The sequence below is a fragment of the Mauremys reevesii genome, linkage group 4 (genome assembly GCF_016161935.1).
Source record: "Mauremys reevesii isolate NIE-2019 linkage group 4, ASM1616193v1, whole genome shotgun sequence".
Lineage (NCBI taxonomy): Eukaryota > Metazoa > Chordata > Testudines > Geoemydidae > Mauremys > Mauremys reevesii.
Window position 1 is genome coordinate 14066915 of NC_052626.1, and position 20450 is coordinate 14087364.

The window sequence follows — 20450 nt, forward strand, 5'->3', positions numbered from 1 at the left end:
TCCTATAAAAATCTGGAAATCACTGTCAGGGGCACACAGGGCAGGGGACCATGTGGGACAGAGCTCATTTTCTAGTTCAGGCCCATCTTTTTAAAAAATCTTTTTAAACTTTTTTTAACATACATACACATACATCCCAGACATTTTTTTTTTTTGGTTTTGGTTCTTAAATTTAAAAAAAAAAGGAAATTTTAAAAAATTTTGGTGGTAAAATGGTTAAAACAAAAAAAAAAATACACATTCCTGCACATTCCTTAGGCAAAACAGGCCTTTTCCAGAAACTTTAACTTTATGTGGGAGAAAAGAAGATTTTTTTTTTTTTTTTTTTTTTTTTTCATCCCTGCGGGGCCCCGAAAAAAAATTGGGCTGGGACGCGCAAAGCCGCCCGGCCTGCTTGCCGCGTCGACCCAGCAGGTAAGTGTAAACAGCTTCTGTGGGAATTTTACTTTAGGTAGAAAATTCTAATGAGCAATGAGACAAGACCTGGTTCTCCTCTTACTCACACTAGTGTAACTACATTTCCCTCAGTGGGAGTGACTCCTGATTTATACTAATGTAAAAGAGAGGAGAATTGGACCCACAATGTCATCATCATTCATTATTGTGACATCAGATGTTTGGTGAGAGAAAGTGGGAGGCAGCCATTCGTTCATAACTGCTGCAAAGAAAAGAAAGGCAGAACTGTAATGTCTTGCAATACCTTTGAAGCAGGATTGTATTCATGTAGCACTACAAGCATCCATGTACCTCTGATCTGCAACCACTTCCATAATGCTTTCCTCTTGACCTATATTGATATATAAACGGTTAGTCTATATATAACCTGCTGATCAGCGTGTCTCCTGCCCCCTCTGTATCCAGTCCACCAAATATATGAGTCTGTTACTGCCCTAGAGTGGGAGCCATGACTCTCTAGGTCCAGCTGTAGAAACTCATGCTTTCAGCTCTGGAAGTCCCCAGTTCAACTTCCAGTGTGTTGTCCAAGATGGTGGCCATTAATAAGTAGGAGCTTTTCTTCAACTTGACCTGCTTTGGGCCACAGATGCTCAGAATAAGCTTCCTCTGTCCAGAGAAGACTATAACCAACTGGTCAGCATATGGTGGGTGTTCTCTATTCCCAATCCACCAAGGATACAGGCCTGCTACAGATATTAACTGTAGAGCCCACTGTTTATTTTCAGGTTGGAGTTATATAGTTCAAATAATGGCGTATTGACCAAGATGGCAGCCTTCCAATAGACACAGTCCAGTTTTATTTTCTGGAAGTGAGCTGAAAATTCTAAACACCAGACCCATATTCCTATTAGGGTTGGATTGAGAAGCAGCAAGACTTTGTTATTTTTAAGAGAAAACATGATAAATTAGACAAGAGTTAAAATTAGAGCTGACTGAAAAATGGAATTTCCCTCATGCAGGAAATTCTGATATTTCAATATTTTATTTAGAGTCTCAAATAAGGAGGGATGAAAAGTTGAAAAATCAAAAATGTGGGGAAAAAAAAGTCTGAAAAATTTCTATTCAGAAATGTCAACATGTTTCATTTCAGGTAAATTCAACTTTAATCTGCGTCTGTCTGAGTCACTGCAGTGCCTTGTGGGAGTTGTAGTTTGGATGCCTCTCCTCCGGCAGAGAAACCGTGGCATCATAGGAGCTGTAGCATGTCCAGAAAGCCCAGCCCATAGGGGAGAATAAGGGTGTTAGGTGCCCAAACTACAGCTCCCTTGGGGCACTGTGGTGGCTCAAATACAGAGATTAACATGGATCTGAAATTCAATATTTTTTGCTAAATTAACATTTTCTTATGGAAGAATATTTCAACAGAAAATTCCTGAACAGCTCTAGTTAAAACACTAGCTGCTTCATGAAGTAACACCTAAGAATTTCTGAAAATCTCTTGTGCCAGCTAATATGTTCTCTTGCTATGTCTAGATTGATGACATTTTGAATGCTGAATAACTTCTGGTGACACCCACCAACCTTCCAGTATTGTAGCTGTGATACTGTCCATATGAGATGGTGGTCAGCAATTCCTACAGTGGATTGGACAAAGCATGCTTTTTGTCAGCGTCAGGCAGAAGTGTCTCCCCCTTTTCCTATTAAACTCCCCATATCTATTGCAATTCAAACCCCAACAGTCCCCACTTGTGTCTGAGTTCCCCTATGACTTCCTTATAGTACACTAGGATCTTATAGAGCAGAGGATCTTGTTTCACACACACATCTGTCTTTTTAGAACCCCCATCACCACAGCAGCAAACACTTGGTTCTAGTGACCTTCTGCGCCAATAGCTCCATCTCTTTGGGGAGGGATAATGATTTTCCACATCTTGGCAGAGGAACATGCAGAGTCTGCCTCATGTTCCATCATCTCAGAGCCAAGAATTTTAGAACAGGCATTGTGAAGGCAGCAGCCTTTAGGGCATCAGATGAATGAGCCAATACTGTTAATTCTGCGCTAGTTTTTTGCTGCATCATCATGATGTCTAGGGGTTTTTACTGAAATGAGATTTCAGAGATCTGTCCATCTTAGGTAATTATATGGACCCCTTTACCACAGGATGTGAACACCTCAATCTTTCTAATATATCTAGTCTCACAACACTGCTATTATCCCTATTGGGGGATAAGGCACCCAGAGACTATGTGATTGGGCCAAGGTCACACAAAAACTTGCTGGTGGAGCAGGGACTTGAACATAGATCTCCTAAGTCACAGGTTAGTGCCTTAACCATTGTACCATCCTTCTTCTCTATAAACACATAATTTTTTCCTGTCTCTCTATTGTTTAAGGTGTAATGGTGCAATGAGACCTTTCCACATGCAATTTGAAAATCAGTAAGGTGGAGATATATAGAGAGGTGCTTTCAGAAGATAGGAACTGGAAAGAACCTCTGGTGCTACCAACAACTGGGCTGCGTGATGGGGAAGAGAGATGGTCATACTGGGGTGAGCAGAGGGCTTGGGATGGGGCAAAACCAAATGCAAGGTTGGACTTTTAAATCCCTGGGTGTTGAAAAAATAAACAATGGCCGCTGTAGCTCCACCTTGTGCCCCTGCTGGATTTCCACAAAGAAGAGCTATTAAACCCTGAATTAGGAGCAGAAAGTGATAGGTTAATGGTTCTAGCTTAAACAATATTTGTTACAAATGTTGATCACCCTTGAAGATAGACAATTTCTTGTTCCTAGCAAGGTCACTAGCTTAAATCAAGAAAGTATAATATCTCTGAAAGACACCGTTTATCCATCCTTTGGGAACCACCATTGGATTTTAGATTAAATAAGGATTAAGAAACATGTTTCTTATTTAGATATGTGTGTGCATGTATTTTCTGCTCCCACATTAGTTACTGCCTACATTTCTGGTGACATGAACAGGAGCAGGGCACAAATATCTCAAGTGGGGATGGGTGGACCTCATGAAGTTTGGAGAACTACAAACCCATCACCCTATTTTTGAGATATGACTCAAGAGCTAATTCACCTTTGCAAACCTTGTGTTGCCTGCCTACCCATTTCGCATGCCTCCCTAGTTAAGGAGATTACATTTCAAAACAAAAAGACAAACAAGTTTTCTCTGCAATACAATTTAGGTATTAAAGATGCCATAAATGCAAGGTCGGCTCAGGTCAATGCCCTCTGCACGGTGTGTATGTGTATATATATAATAGTGTTTATTTTTCATGAGACTCTTTTTCTCATGTGCTGTCTGTTTTTCACAGCCTCTCTTTGTTTCTGTCTCTGGTCCAGTTATTGTTTATTTTTCAATTGTATTTGCTCCACTGACAACTTCTGTTGCTTTTGTCACAGTCTCTCTTTAGAAACCATGAATCCAATAATGTCCGACTCTAACTTTCCAGCCTACTACATTGGAATGGTTACAAAATTAGGTAAAACAAGTTTTCCCATTCTTAGCTTTGAGATAAAGGCAGGTGAATAAACCGATGATAACTGTGCTAAAATTGGGATTGCCTCAAACTGGGGCGTCACTGAACTGATTTTCTTCAAATGTGCCTTTTTTGTAGATTTCATTTTAACACTTAATAATCAAGCCAAGTCTGAAGACACTGTGTATTGTATGTAAGGTTGAGTAAAAGATTCTAGTTTGCATTATACTAACTGAAAAATAATACATAAAAATATGAGAGGATATATATTCAGGCATGAGCAAAAGAGGAAAGAGTTGAAGTTGAGCTTGCAATCTTACCTCGGCATTTTTTGACTTCTGTGTACTTGATTTCTCAACCTTTGGGCTATGGAGAGAGAGGAGGGTAGGCTGTATGCAATTAGATGATTGTTTTTTGCTGTCTCTGAAAGTAAATATTCTGAACAGAATTTGGCGGCAATATTTTAAATGGGGCTGATTTCAGATTTCTCTCATTCTCTAAAAAGTGAGAATATTTTTGAATTTTCAAAGTTTCTTTTTTAAAAACCTACCTGCGGTATTTTTGTTTCTGTTGAAGCTTGTAAGGAGTCCATTTTTATTTTACGTTATTCTATAAGTATTAAAATGAAAAGATAATAATTAAAAACCAAGGAGGGCAATTTTGAACATGGTCCTAAAGAGGGAAGTGTTTCCATCGTCTTCACTGAGAGTTGGTCTTGGCCCATAATTTGTCTGATTTAAAGATCAGTTAAATCAACAGAAGCTTTCCCACAGACTTCCATTGTCTTTGGCGTAAGCCCAAGGAATGACAAGCCAGTGGACTTTTACTTAAAACCCCAACTTATTTTTATGCATTGTGAACGGACACACCCTCTGCTTCTTTGTTGCCTAAAATATACTGTCTGCCCTTGAATGTCAACATTTTCCTTCTAAGAGGATGATGGAGACTTTAGCTTTCTGCTTTGGCAGATTGTGGACAATGTCTTTCTGGGCTTCCCATTGACCAAACATGAGTGGCTAATGCCCCCACCTGGTGGTGTAGAGATACATAAAGGAAAAACTGAAGAGCCTGTGCTCAGTCATAGGACACTGAAATATTGATCAGCCTTTGCTGATATGTTCAATTAGCAGGCTTGTCAGGGAGATCCTGGTTTTGGTGCCTCGACCTTACTTCATTTAAGTCGATCATTTCCTATCAGTCGGATAAACCAGATTCCTTCGCTTTGTTTGTCTTGGCCGACTGTGTCTCTTTATGAGGAAAATGGTCACAATCAAGTGCTTCCTCTGTGTACTTTGACAGGAAACACTACTAATATGCTTTCCTTTTGTCGTATGCCTTGCTCTTTTCTCCCAGTGTTGTTTAAATATTTTCAGTACAATGACATATTTATTAACCCCCTGCTCTCCACATGGGGTCAGACTTTGATTGGCCCATCTGTAAAGACTCTCGGTTAAGGTGGTTTTTCCAGCTAGAGTTAATAATATTACTACTATTCACGTAAAACTCTGAGACAGTCTCTTTAAAAATGGAACACGTTTATCTAAAACAGCTGGTTATGAGAGCGCGAGGGCCCAACTAGAGTTGGTGAGGTCAGAGGTCAGGGTTAACACCAATCTCTATGGAACTTTGAAGCTGACATTTTACAGATTATACGTGTCTCAGTGCACAGTGGGCATGGCATATAAATTGGTCTTAGAAGCCCCTATTTGTTCTCTGTCTTTTTATGAGCCCACAGAGTTCTTCTTTGAAGCAGCACACACAGAAAATAAAAAGTCATTTTAATGTTGTGGAACTATTTGCAGTAAATCATGTTAACATCCTGGCTGATGCTAATATAGCAATGGCACCTTTTTTTAGCCCCATACCGTGACTCAGCTACGATAGACTGCCTATGCTTCCCTCCATAGAAAATCCCTTGGCACTATAAACTGCTTGCTGTTGTATGGCACTCTAGGACTAGAAGAAAGCATCCGATTTCAGAGAGCTTGGGTTGCATTCTGGAACTAATTATATCATTTACTTTGTGGAAATCTTTTTTTTTTAATTGCTAGGTGTTTTAACTGGAAAATGGTGAATGCTGGAGAGCAACAAGAAACAGGCACTCTTAAGAGAATTCTGCTGGAGGCACTTTCGCCACCTAATTAATTTTCAATAAATGCTTCCAATAGGTAATTTGCTTTTGGCCAAATGTAAATCAACTGGAGACAAATAGGGTTAAAATTAGAAATGTGTGATGGGGACAATGTTTATGGACAAAATAACCTGGCACCCCTACAAATAATTTGCTGACAGTATCAGAAAATTGGACCACACAGATGTTAACAAACACTGAACACTGAGTAAGTTAAAAATTGGATGAAGGAGGAAAGAACTGGCTAGAAAAAAGATCTGGTAGACACAGAGCCAGATCTTCCATTGGTGTAAATTGATGTCGCTCCACTGAAGCCAATGCAGCAATGCCAGATTACACCATTTGAACACTTGGCCCATACAGTTATCCTTTTAATTCTACTATTCAATAATTATGGGCCAGATCCCCCAGAAAGTCATCCTGTTGACATTAGTTGGACTAGTCATATAAGAGCTACTCATGTGAGGAAAGGCTGGTGGGGCAGGGAATTGGTAAATGCTGACCAGAGAATAACCTGAAATTAGAGACTCACTTGGCTGTAAGGTACCTTTAAAGTATCTTGGCAAGATTGATTTTATTTAAACCTGAACTGTCTTTGATGATCAAGTTATCAGTTATCTATTTCAATAACCTACCTACCTAAGGAAGCAAGTTCTATTACCTAACTGTTCGTAAATTGAAAAGGTATTCCTAATAATATAAACTGTATTCTCATTGTCACAGTAGTTACTGGTTATGACATGAGAAAGGTGAGGCCATCCTCCATAACAAATTCTGACCTTTTTTGGACATTCTGACATGTAAAACACTATATCCAGTTATGGCACTGTATTAGGATAAATTATACCCAATTACATAACTGTTCTGGATAGTCTAGGTATTGTTCAGAAGTTGAAGTGCTATCAATTAATATCATGATTCAGAGTGGCTGGAATTACTTTACTTGTTACTTTCTGGAACTTTAAAAGACTGTTGAATCCTGCATTATAAATATAAAAAATGTAACCAAACCCACCACATTTGCTGCAATGATTTAATATAGTCAGTGATAAAGCACAGGGCTGGGAGTCAGGAGATCTGGTCTCTAATTGCTTTGTGAATGTGTGCAAGCCACTTAACCTCTGTCAACTGGGGATGGTAAGACCCTTTTCACCTGGGGGCATAGGTGCTGGAACTAAGCGTGATGGGGGTGCTTCTCCACCCCCTTGGTTAAAGTGGTTTCCATCATATAAAGGGTTTACAGTTTGGTTCAATGGCTCTCAGCACACTCACTCTCACTCTCCACCCTCCCAGTGTCCCAGAGCTTGGGCTCCAGCTGAGCCTGAACATCGACACAGGTTTTTAGCCCCTCAACCTGAGCCCTGCAAGCCTGAATCAGCTGACCTGGACAAGCCGCAGCCATGTCTTTTATCCCTGTGTAGACATACCCTTAGTCACACTGGGAGCTCATGTTCAGCTGATTATCCACCACGACCCCCAAATATTTTTCAGGATTAGAATTCCCTCATCCTGTAAGCATGGCCAAGATTCTTTATTTTCAAATATATACATTTGCAGTTAGCTGTATTAAAACATATATTGATTGCTTACACCCAGTTTACCAAGCAACTTAGATTGCTCTGAATCAGTGACCTGTCCTCATCATTATTTACCATTTCCCCAGTTTTTGTGTCATCTGCAATCTTTATCAGTGATGATTTTATGTTAAATAGCATAGAGCCAAGAGCCAATCCCTGCAGGATCCCACCAGAAGCATACCCACTCAGTGATGATTCCTATTTACAGTTATATTTTGAGACCTATCAGCTAGCCAGTTTTTAATCCATTTAACATGTGCCATGTTAATTTTATAGCATGCTAGTTTTTTAATCAAAATGTTGCGTGGTACCAAGTCAAACGCCTATTATATCAACACTATTTCCTTTAGAACATAAGAACAGTCATACTGGGTCAGACCAAAGGTCCATCTAGCCCAGTATCCTGTCTTCTGACAGTGACCAATGCCAGGTGCCCCAGAAGGAATGAAGAAAAGAGGTAATCATCAAGGGATCCATTCCCTGTTGCCCATTCACAGCTTCTGGCAAACAGAGGCTAGGGACACCATCCCTGCCCATCCTGGCTAATAGCCATTGATGGACCTATCATCCATGAATTTATCTAGTTCTTTTTTGAAACCTGCTATAGTCTTGGCCTTCACAACATCCTCTGGCAAAGAGTTCTACAGGTTGACTGTGCATTGTGTGAAAAAATACTTCCTTTTGTGTGTTTTAAACCTGCTGCCTATTAATGTCATTTGGTGGCCCCTAGTTCTTGTGTTATGAGAAGGAGTAAATAACACTTCCTTATTTACTTTCTCCACACCAGTCATGATTTTATAGACCTCCATCATATCCCCCCATAGTCATCTCTTTTCCAAGCAGAAAAGTCCCTGTCTTATTAATCTCTCCTCATATGGTAGCTCTTCCATACCCCTAATCATTTTTGTTGACCTTTTCTGAACCTTTTCCAATTCCAATATATTTTTGAGATGGGGTGATCACATCTGCAGGCAGTATTCAAGATGTGGGTGTACCATGGATTTATATAGAGACAATATGATATAAACCAAACTTGTAATCTCATAAAAAATGTATCCTATTAATTTGACAGGATCTATTTTCCACAAACCCATGTGGATTTGCATTTATTATATTACCCTCTTTTAATTCTTAATTAATTGAGTCCCATTTCAGCTGCTCCATTATCCTGCCAGGGATTGACGTCAGGCTGACAGGCCTATAATTACCCAGGTCATCCCGTTCAAGTATTGGCACAACATTTGCCTCTTATTCTTACAAGTAGCCCTTATTTCTGGGAGTAACCCCATTGAAATCAAAATCTACTGGTGCAAATAAGGATTGCAAAGTCAACTCTGCACTTCTGGGTTTGAGCAGCCACTTACAGAAAATACGGGGTATTGTCTGGCAGCTGTTATTCATGTGAGTAGTCCCTTGGACTTCTGGTAATAAAAAGGTAATAATTGGAGATATACCAATCTCCTAGAACTGGAAGGGACCTTGAAAGGTCATTGAGTCCAGCCCCCTGCCTTCACTAGCAGGACCAATTTTTGCCCCAGATCCCTAAGCGGCCCCCTCAAGGATTAAACTCACAACCCTGGGTTTAGCAGGCCCATGCTCAAACCACTGAGCTATCCCTCCCTCCGATGAGTGTTTGAGGAAGGGGTGCTGTACTGGACCCAAGATCTTTTATAGATTGTTGAATTAACAGAGAAAATGGGCAGGTCATTGTTTCCAGTGATCCTTAATATTCACTTTCCCTAAATAAAGAAACGATCCCCTGGGACACAGCCTGGTGTTTCTCTCTCTCGAAGGTCACAAATTGAGTACTGAAACATTGAGAATGATCATGTAAAATCATGGCAAGAAAACGAGATCTATTTTGTATTGTCCCAAAGTGTTTCCTTATAATCATAAACCATGAGGTGTTAAAGGGGTTAATAGGCTCTCAACTCATTGTCAACTAATTATCTTTAAGGTGTTGTCATCACATACTAATCACCGGGCTAATGCCAGCTCCACCACTGGGAGGTGCCCAAGCCGAAAGTAATTCATTTTGAAGTGACCTTCTCTCACCTAACAGCTGCTTAGTTGGTTAACTTAAACCATCACACGCACCCCCCCAAAAAAAAGCTTTCAGGAACTTTCATCTTTTTAAAAGGGCAGGAAACCCCCCTCCCCTCCAATAAACTGGTAGCCTGGTTAGCAGTAGGGGATAGCTTAAGGCACCATGGGTGGCTAAGATGTATGAGAAACAGATGTAAGCTCTTTGGTGATAGTCCTGCACTTTCTATTTATTGACAAATGAAGTAGGCAATGGAAGGCAATTAAAAACCAATGATTGCTCTCTAAAGACACAAACCATAATAGCAAAGAGGAAGAAACATTGTGTATTGGACAAGGGGTGCGGGGGTGGGGAGAGAGAGGAAGTGACTTTGATTTTGTAGGCGAAAGCATGGTTGACACTTATAATTTGCTGTGATAGTTGTGTGGGTTTTTTTTGTTTGTTTGTTTTTAAATGTTTTGGGTATGAATATAAAGGACTCCAATACTAGTTCTTATTTCTGTCCACCATTGCTTTTCAAATGCTGACTGGGTGCATTCAGTTGTGTTTCATTTGTTTGCATCTGGATGGGAAAACTAGACTCCAACATAAGGGATTTATTTTTTAACTAAAATGTTGATGGGAATGAGAGTAAAAGAGAGAGCCTGGGTAAATGGGGTAATCAGGAAAAGAACTGTCATCCTTTGCCAAATTCAAACTTAGCTGGGGTTTGACGTCGACATCTGGGTTCATTAACCTTTCCTGGTTTTGCTACACTAGAACCTCAGAGTTATGAACACCTCGGAAATGGAGGTTGTTCATAACTCTGAAATGTTTGCAACCCTGAACAAAACATTACGGCTGTTCTTTTAAACGTTTACAACTGAACATTGACGGAATACAGCTTTGAAATTTTACCATGCAGAAGAAAAATGCTGCTTTCCCTTTATTTATTTTTTTAGAGTTTACGTTTAGCACAGTACTGTACTGTAGCCCCACCCCTCTTTTTTTTGGTCTTTGCTGTTGCCTGATTGCGTACTTCCGATTCCAAATGGGGTGTGTGGTTGACTGGTCAGTTCATAACTCTGGTGTCTGTAACTCTGAGGTTCTACTGTATTTTCTTAACAGAAAACCAAGACTCAAAGCTGAAGAAATAAATTCAAATGCCTTTACTCAACACCTCCTGGCAGGGAGATTTATCCTTTTTACTCATCTTCTGTCCTGAGGATGTAAGTTTGCATGATCATTTGTCTCCTAAGGAGCTTGAGGAGTGTGTGTTCTGCCTTGTGGCCTGACCTCCTGACACACAGAATGTGCCAGCAGGTAATGGCATGGAAGAAGAGATTCTCTCCGCAGGCATTTTAACAGCCATTTTATATTTGTTCCTAGGACAACACCTACTTTTCACTTAATATGATAAAAGTGCAAATCCATAGGCCTAATTTAAATGTGTCTTTATTCTGCAAACTACAATTCTGCAGCAGAGACAAGGGGAAAACCAAATCCCCCTCCCAGGATGGGTGTTGTGGCCAAGAAGAATCTCATTAAAAATCAATTCCTCATGTCCATAAAACAAGTTTATTTTGTCTTGCAGGAGCCTGCTGTTAGCACTTACACAGTTCCATTGTGTGGAATTCTTGCCTGCTAGTTTTATGCCAAACTGCACACTGAACCATTAACGAGTTTCAATTGTATGCTAAGGTTCTCAGTATTTTTGGTGTCGTTTACTGCAGGTTATTATGCCAGCATGTGGTATCTTATTACATATGTTATTAATAATGATCACATGTTTAGGTTCTGAAGATTCAGACAAGACATCCAATATTTACATTTTGTAAAACAGGAAATGATCAGAGCAGGAATGTGATTGGCCACCAATGGCTCCAGCTGCGTAGGTATTCAGCATTAACCCTCACAGGTCAGGATTTACTAGCCAACTGTTACAAAAATATAATGCAAAACACATTTTGTAAGCACAAAAAGACAAGTCAATACAAGTTAATTAGATACTGACCTGCCTTTTGCAGGTGGGGGTGAAAGGTACTTGCACTTTGACCTTGTGTTTCCAAATATATACCAAATACCCACACTTCTCAGGTATGACCACACACATCCCTGCGTGACCTTGGGCAAATCACTAAATCTCTCTGTACCCTCAGTTCTCCATCTGGAAAGCGGAGATAATGATAAATACTTCCTTCATCTGTCTTGTGTATTTAGGACTTGTCTACACATGTAAATTAATCCAGATTAAGATAGGATGTGAATTTAAAGAGGATTAAGAATTCCTGATTAACTCCATGTGTGAATGCCCTTATTCTGGAGTGAGAGTGCCTTATTCCAAATTAGTTTAATCCAATGGATCTACCCTTCTTTATTCCACACCCTACCTTAATTTCTTGGAGCTAATGTGGAATAAAGAACTTTGCAATGTATTTCATACAATTAGCCCCAGATTATAAAATCTTTGGGGAAGGGACAGTCTTTCTGTTCTGTGTTTGTAGAAAAGCTAGCACAGTGGGGTTCTGGTGCATGGCTGGGTCTCCTTGGTGCTACTGAAATACAAATAAATAATAAATAAGCTTTTTCTTCCTATCAAGCAATTGGAAGGTAGGTTTTCTAAATTGCATTTTAACAGAACAAAATAAAATGTACTGCACTCAGAAATACCATACATGACCGTCACCACTAAAAACACAGTCCATTATGTAAATTTAAGACGCTCTACCAGTACAGGAAAAGATCTAAGTATCCCGTCTAGTAGAGGGCAGGGTGGCACACGTATAATGTGTGGCCATGAAACTGATAATGTTTAGTCTTCCATTACATCTCTAGACATGCAATATGTTGTAGTTTATTGCTATATTTGCCTTTCCCATTATACAGAATTGTAATTAATCCTTATTACACAGTAAATAAATTATTTGTAAAATATAAATTATTATATTGGTTAATGAAAAACTTAAATGGTATTACTTAAAACATTGATATATTTTGTCCTTTTTAAAAAAAAAAAGCTACGAATTATTATTTAATGTTAATTTACTGCCATAATTTAACTGCGCTGAAGTGGAATGTCTGTATTCTGGAGTAGCTTTAAAAACAAAACAAAACATTTCTGGTTGCCCCAGTGTACGTTTAAAGGATTCACAAAGAAGAAGAATTTGTAAAGGCAAGTTTTTTTCTTGAGTCTTTGAGAAGAGGCTGAAAATATTGTTCAAATTGTATTTGCTTTTTTTTAAAAAATTGTTTGCAACTTTAAATAATTTGCACCAGAGGCTAAAATATTATATCTAAAATATCAAAATATGGAAGCCTAAAGCCATTTCAGTAAGAGTGGCTGGTGATCAGCACCTTTGAAAATCAGGTTATTTTTTGTGGGGGACGCTCTTAAAGGCATAAATGCAAGTTAAACATCCAACTCCTTTCAAAGGGAGTTGAGCCATTTGTGTCTTTGAAAATCTCTTCCTAGGTATCTAATATTGGGAAGCCAAGTTTGAAATATGTGGCCTATCGTTTCTGTTCTGTTAGCATCTCTCCTCTGTTTTCAATGCTTTCTAACCTGCTGATTATTTCACAGGTCTTCCTGTCGAAGATCAGAAGCCTGCACTCACTTCCAAGAAGACAACAGGAGCCACTGGGTCAGGTCAGAAAGCTTTAGAGAAGCAGCACAATCCACTCTTTATTGCTGCTACTTTTGCTTGCTTCCACATCCCACTCCTAGGTTGGCTTGGGGAGCGACTGTTCAGGCTGCCTCTGAATCTTTTCTTCTGTTCTGGGAAACAAGTTAACATAAATTTTTATAGTGCTTCCCTAGAAACATATATTACTTTAACAAAATAAAACTACTTCCCCCTTATCAAGCATTATTCTTTTCCATTTACAATTTGCCTGATGTACAGGAGTAATATTCCATGGTTTGCTACAACATATACGTTTATGACCCTTCTGTGGCAGATCAGACTAAACATAATTCATTCACAGCTACTTAGTGCTCTGGGAAATAAACCCCTGAACTTAAATAACTATGGTGTGACCTCTGTAAAATATTATTTATGGTTGAAGAACTATTGTTATGTACATATCAAGATGTGCCAAATATTATAAAACAAACACTCGTCAGCAAAGTTCACTGTTTACTGGCCTAGTTGCTCATGGCTTTGTTTCTGATTATAGTCCTACAGCTATCTGAAAATAGAAAAAAACTTGGGTTCCTTGTTAATTGGTAGGCAGTTCCTATTGTGGACCTTTCCGGATTCTATTACAAACCACTCTAATAAAAGGAATGCCACAGTATAGCTAAGCATTCTAGCTGCATGCAATACATGGTGTTCTGTCCGTGGAATACATTGATTGCCTCAAGTGCAGAGCCACTGCCAATACTATCAATAGATGACTGTAATTCATCTGCTATTCATTTCTGTAAATTAGTTAACAGAAGGCAGGGTAAAAACGCCAAATGCATATGCAAGGGGTCCAAATGGTTCTGTCAGGAGCGGCACCATGGTTTTTGCCGCCCTAGGTGGCAGCGCTCCTCCTCTGAGCATTCGGCGGCGGGGGTCCTTCTGCTCTGCGTCTTCGTGGCACTTCCGTGGCGGGTCCTGGAACAAGTGAAGGACCTGCCGCCGAATTTCTGCCGAAGACCCAGAGCGGTAGGACCCCCCGCCACCGAATTTCCGCCAAGGGTGGCAAAATGCTGCCCCTCAAATCCTGCCACCCTAGGCAACCGCCTAGGGTCACCTAGTGGAAGTGCCAGCCCTGGGTTCTGTGTTTTTGTTTTCTTATTAAAATCCAACTGTGTGTGTGTGTGTGTGTTGAAAAACTGTAAGAATTTTCCACACAAAAAATTCAAAAGAAACAAAATATGTTCATTTTATTCAAATTTGTTGCATAGAACTTTGCAAGATTTTCAGAGACAAAATTTTAAAAAGTGGTTTTATTGGGGGAAAAAATATGTCCCCCTCCCTTTTGTCCCTTCCCTTTTTCAGAGGCAGAAGTTTGAACAGGCAAGGATCAAACAAACAAGGACCCCTCCCCCAATTTCTCAGTTTTTAATTGTTTAAAAAAATAATGAAAATTCTGTTTTGGTCAAAAAGTAATTTTTCATTTCAAAAAATGGTTTGATGAAGAATGTCCAACCAACTCTAGGTGGGCAATTTTGGCAGCTCTCATGTTTTAGACTGTAGGACTGATACTGTAGCCATTTTTTCACAAGCAAGTCTCTCACTGAGGTCAATGGAATTTAAATGGGACTTCAGTGGTTTGCTCAGTGGGGATAGGCTTAAGTGTTTTGGTGAATCATGGCCTAGGCTGACCAGTTGATGATCTTTCCTGACTAACTGTCGTGGTGCTGTAGGGAGTCTATGTGCACCATCTAGCAGAGCTCACTGACTACTGTATAACTTATTTTTTCCTTTAGTTCCATTCCATTACCCAGCTACAGCCCTTGAACTGCTCTAAAAAGTTCTTCTCAGCTGCCACTCTTTTTGCTGAAAGGCGGTTTGTTGTTAAGAAACAAAGGGTTGTTATGGGGTTGATGTCCCGTCCTCCGTCCCCCCAATATCCTGACTCAGAGAAAAATTGTCCTATCAGATCCAGAGCTCCCACTAGTGTCCAAGGAATGGCATGGAGACAGAAGAGCGTCAAAGTGAGGACTCTACGCAAAAGAATAAATGGACACAAATCTGACATCAGGAATCATAACACTCAAAAACCAGAGGGAGAACACTTCAACCTCTCTGGCCACTCAGTAACAGACCTGAAGGTGGCAATTTTGCAACAGAAAGACTTCAAAAACAGACTCCAACGAGAAACTGCTGAGCTTGAATTGATTTGCAAATTAGTTACCATTAACTCTGGCTTGAATAGAGACTGGGAATGGCTGAGTCATTACACTACTTGAATCTATTTCCTTATAATAACTATCCTTACACCTCTTGTCAACTGTCTGTAATTGACCATCTTGATTATCACTACAAAGGTTTTTTTCCTGCTGCTAACAGGTCATCTTAACTAATTAGCCTCTTAGAGCTGGTATGGCATCTTCTCTGTATGTGTATATATATACTCTTCTTATATGTTCCATTCTATGCATCCGATGAAGTGGGCTGTAGCCCATGAAAGCTTATGCTCAAATAAATTTGTTAGTCTCTAAGGTGCTCCTGTTCTTTTTACAGATACAGACTAACACGGCTGCTACTCTGAAAAGTGAGGACTGCCAGGCAGATCTGAGAAGAGAATTTGCCAGAGCTAGAAGGCAAATAAAATATTTCTATATGATACAAAGGGAATTAGATTCTGCACCGCTCTGAAAGAGAGTTCAATTTTTTGGGAAAGGGAAATCCAAAGACTTGGTATAGTTTTGGTTTTGTTCCAATCCTAGGAGTTGCTGAACACCCTCAATTCCCACAGAAGTAAGTAGGCATTGGGTGTACTCAGCAGTTTTCAGGACAATGTCTCTAATCTGTATGAAAAGCAGATGGCTGCGGTAGCTTTATCTACTAGCCTAAATGCTCAGCAAGCTTCTACAAGATGCCCTCAGAATACTGCAGGTGCATACACAAGCACTAATTTACAGGCAAACATATAGTGATGTGCAGATACAGAGCTGTATGTGGAGTGTGCTTTGCGCATGCAAATTGGATGCCTGCCACTTCTGTGGGCACATTGTTATTAACCCCACTGAAAGCATAGGCTTATGTGCATTTGTGCCACTTCTTGTGACCCGCTGTTGCAGTCTAACTTAGTTGGATTGTCGGGACCTGATTTTAAGAGGAGCTGAGCACCCACTCATGATTTCCCCCATTATGCTGCTTCAGCTCCTGTTGACTTTCATTGGTACTTTGGATGATGAAGATGTCTGAAAAGCAGGCTGAATACATGTAGCCTTTGAGGCATCTGGATCTAGTGGATCAGGCCCTGGATTGAGACTTAGGAAAACTGGGTCCTATTCCCGTCTCTGCCACTGATGTTCTGTTTGACCTTGGGTGACTCACCTCTCTTCGCCGTACCTCTGTTTCCTCTAAGTCTCCCACTCTTTGCCTTGTCTGTTTAGCTTCTGAGCTCTTTGGGGCAGGAGCTGTTTCTCACTATGTGTTTGTACAGTGCCTAGCACAATGGAGCCCAGCTCTTGTTTGGGCTCCCTAGGTGCTACTATAGTACAAATAATAATATAGCTCTGAAAGTTGTGTGTGTGTGTATATGTGTCTCTCATCACTTTAATAAAAATATTTTTTAAATGCAAGCCTCTGAGGGCTACCACTTCTTCCGTAACACCCCAGCCTCCAGTTCTGCCTTCATTCAATTTGAAGTTATAGCCATGAAATAAGGAAGAAGCCGGATCTCTTAGTTGAAGGCACAGGTTTATACTGTATGGCACATGTCCATGGGGCTGGTCTAACTAAACAGAATCAAATTAAAATGCTTCATAAAATTACAGCATTTTTTCTGTTTTCTGTAAAACTGGGTGGGGGGGGGGGGCTTTACTGGGCCTGGATTTCAGGTTTCATTAAAAGCAGCATTCAGCAGACTTCCTGTTTTCAAAAATTATGGGGTGATGGTACCCCCTAGTGGAAGATTAAGAGAAGTCCTGCAACAATTTACTGTTTGCAGTGTTATTGTAGCCATGTTGGTCCCAGGATATCAGAGAGACAAGGTGGGTGAGGTAATATTTTTTATGGGACCAACTTTTAAAAGCTGTGTGAGAGACAAGCTTTCGAGCTCTGTGTAGCTTGAAAGCGTGTCTCTCTCACCAACAGAAGTTGGTCCATAAAAGATATTACCTCACTCATCTTGCCTCGATTAACTGTGACAGCTTAATCACAGCATCTCCAAGGGAAGTGCAAAAGTTCCACATGCTGGTAGGGTTTTTAAAGCTAATGAGAAATTAGGGAGATGAGTGGGAGGTGTGAGACCTCTTCCCAGCCATACGCTCCACCCTGTGAAGGGTAACAGAGTTTGGTGCAGTTAATTTGGGGTAGAGTTTAAGGGAACTCTGGGCTGCAGTAATTTTTCAAAAATCAGGGTTCTGTTGGGGCTTTACAGTCCACAAGCCTGCTGGGAGGGGGAGGACTGAGGTTGGGGATACAATGCTATTGCCTTTCCTCAGAAACTGCCGGTGGAGCATACAGCCAGGCAGAATACCTGTAAGGGATGGGGGGGGTGGGACACGCATGCTCCCTGATTGTTACTACATCTGTTTTTGGTGGTGGTGGTGTAGCTTATGCTCTCTCTGTCTGTACTGACTTCAGTCTGCTGGACAGTGTGGGAGAAGAGGGAGGGCCAAGCCATGATAACCCACATCCCCTTTGGAGTTTGCAGTATTGTGGCCCTGTTGGTCCCTGAATATGAGAGACAAGGTAGATGAGACAATATCTTTTCTTGTACCAACAATCAAGTTCCCAGCAAGCCTGGGAACTTAAATTTATAACCCTGCTGGACACTAAAAAACATGGACTTAACAGAGACACTGGTTTTACAATTCATTACAACACACCCTCCTGCCTGCTAACCCTCAATTGCCCACTTCTCTTTAAGTGGTCTCCTAAAGCATGTTCGAACCCCTTATGCTTAACAATCTGTTCCACTTTGTATTTATCTTGGGCACTCTCGGGAGAAGAGCTCTGTGTAGCTCAAAAGCTTGTCCCTTCCACCAGCAGAAGTTGCTCCAACAGAAGATATTACCGCACCTACCTTGTATGTCTTGTGGTGTATTTGAGGGAATAGATAGGCCCCATTTCCTTTTTCTGGGGATAATTTTGTGCTTGCAAATTTGAAGGTCCTGATCCTGCAATTGGATCCATGTGGGCAGATCCTTGAGACCATACAGAGCCCCACGGAAGTCAGCTCTAGGTAGTGCACAAAGCAAAGTAGTCTAAGTAGTAGAACTTCCAGGAGACAATCTGGATCATGGAAAGCAAACAGTTGCATAGATATTGGGAGCCTAGTTTACTCCCCAAAGATATTGAAAGGTAAAGAATACATTTGAGAATATATATCTGTGTGTTTTTATTCCACCTGGTCAAAAATTTTCACACTAAATATTTTTCTGACCAATAAAAGTTTTTTTTATTTTTATTTTTTTGAAAAATGGAACTTTGCACAAAAATTGCTGAAATCTTTGAATATTTCTGAAAAATTGTAATAATTTGAAATAGAATATATTTATTGACATTGTGTTTAAATAATTATAAAACATTTTTCTTTACCAGAAACCCAGGTTTTGGTAACCAAAAATGTTCAAACAATTAAGAGGAAGATAATATTCATTTACCAGAAACTGTGATTTTGGTATATAAAAAATGTTCATTAATGATTTTGAACCTGATTTTGGGAACCCTGTTTTAAAAATGAACAAAAATGTAGCTGAAACTTTAAAAAACAAATTGAAAATAGATTCATTTGAACCTCCTAAAACAAAATTTCCCACAAAACTTTTTTCCATTTCATGATTAGTTCTGTTTTTTAATTATGTTGTTCTCAATCACGGTATCCAAACTCATGTAACATGATTTGAATTGCACCAAATAACACCAAAAATAGATCTTAAGTGTAGACAATAGACATTTGGTAACAATAGACTGGATCTTGCTTCCACAGAAATCAGTAGAAGTAGAGCTGAGCTACTGTCTGTCTGTAGCAAACCTTTAACACAGTCAGTGGTACAAAATTTAATTTGGATTTTTGCTTATGTCTGTATTTGTTTCTGCAACCTTCTTTATTTAAAAAAACAACAACATTTCACAGTATATATTTCAGAATTGGTCAAAGGAGACAACTAGTTAACATATATTTCTTTATACTATTACCAAAGGGTGCTGTACTTTGCTTCTGATGGGTTCCAGCATAGGCAGAAAACTCCAGCAAAGTGGCAGTCATTCAACCACTGGGTGAAGAGTCTGAAAACATAATAAAAGCTATATCAATTGTAATTCAATTATACAATTTTTTTTGATAATGAGATGCACAGGAGGCTGTATTCCCACACTTGGAAATCCTTTTTTATCACTTTTCCAAGTTATATTTACAAAACACTTCTACTATTACACCTCTACCCCGACATAACGCGGTCCTCGGGAGCCAAAAAATCTCACCGTGTTATAGGTGAGGCTGTGTTATATCAGGGTAGGGAGAGGAACCACTCCCCACCCCAGCACACCTCTGCTCTGCCTCCGCCTCCTCTCTGAGTGCGCCGCCACCGTGCCACTTCTCCCTCCCAGGCTTGCCGCACCAATCAGCTGTTTGGCCGGGCAAGCCTGGAAAGGGGCTTGGGGGGAGAAGCAGAGCGGTGGTGGCATGCTCAGGGGAGGAGGCAGCGATGAGCTGGAGTGGAGAGCAGTTCCTCTGCACCCCCCGCCTTGCTGAGGCCCCAGCTCACCTCTGCTCTGCCTCCTCCCACGAGCGCGTCTCAGCTCCGCTTCTCCTCCCTCCCAGGCTTGCCGCGCCAAACAGCTGATTGATGTGGCACACCTGGGAGGGAGGAGAAGCAGATCTGTGGCATGCTCATGAGAGGAGGTGGAGCAGAGGTGAGCTGGGGCGGGGAGCCCCGGGGAGGGCCGCAGCAAGTAATGGGTGGGCGCAGAGGAACCGATTGCGGTAACACAAATTCATATATAACGGGGTAAAGCAGCCCAGTCCCCCGGATCACTGCTTTACCGCGTTATATCAGACCACATTATATTGGGGTACAGGTTGTATTAGATTTCAATAGAACAAGTGCGTGAAACACGTTGGGTTTGGATTTTTTTAAAGAATGGTAATATGATTATGAGAGAGAGTCTAGGGCCAGAGAAAATAAAGAACGTATGAATAGCATGTCTGGATCATGGACTCTGA

General features: G+C 40.4%; 1 long non-coding RNA gene across 2 annotated transcripts; it reads right to left on the reverse strand.

The window, feature by feature from the left end:
* Window positions 1–11181: 11181 nt before the first annotated feature.
* On the reverse strand, window positions 11182–20017 carry LOC120404955. Of its 2 annotated transcripts, none has more exons than XR_005598281.1 (4): window positions 19993–20017; window positions 19424–19513; window positions 18309–18463; window positions 11182–13392 (listed from the first exon to the last, which is right to left on the reverse strand). It is a non-coding gene; the product is annotated as an uncharacterized LOC120404955 (long non-coding RNA). The 2 variants fall into 2 exon arrangements; XR_005598280.1 differs by lacking the exon at window positions 19993–20017 and adding an exon at window positions 19709–19868.
* Window positions 20018–20450: the final 433 nt, after the last annotated feature.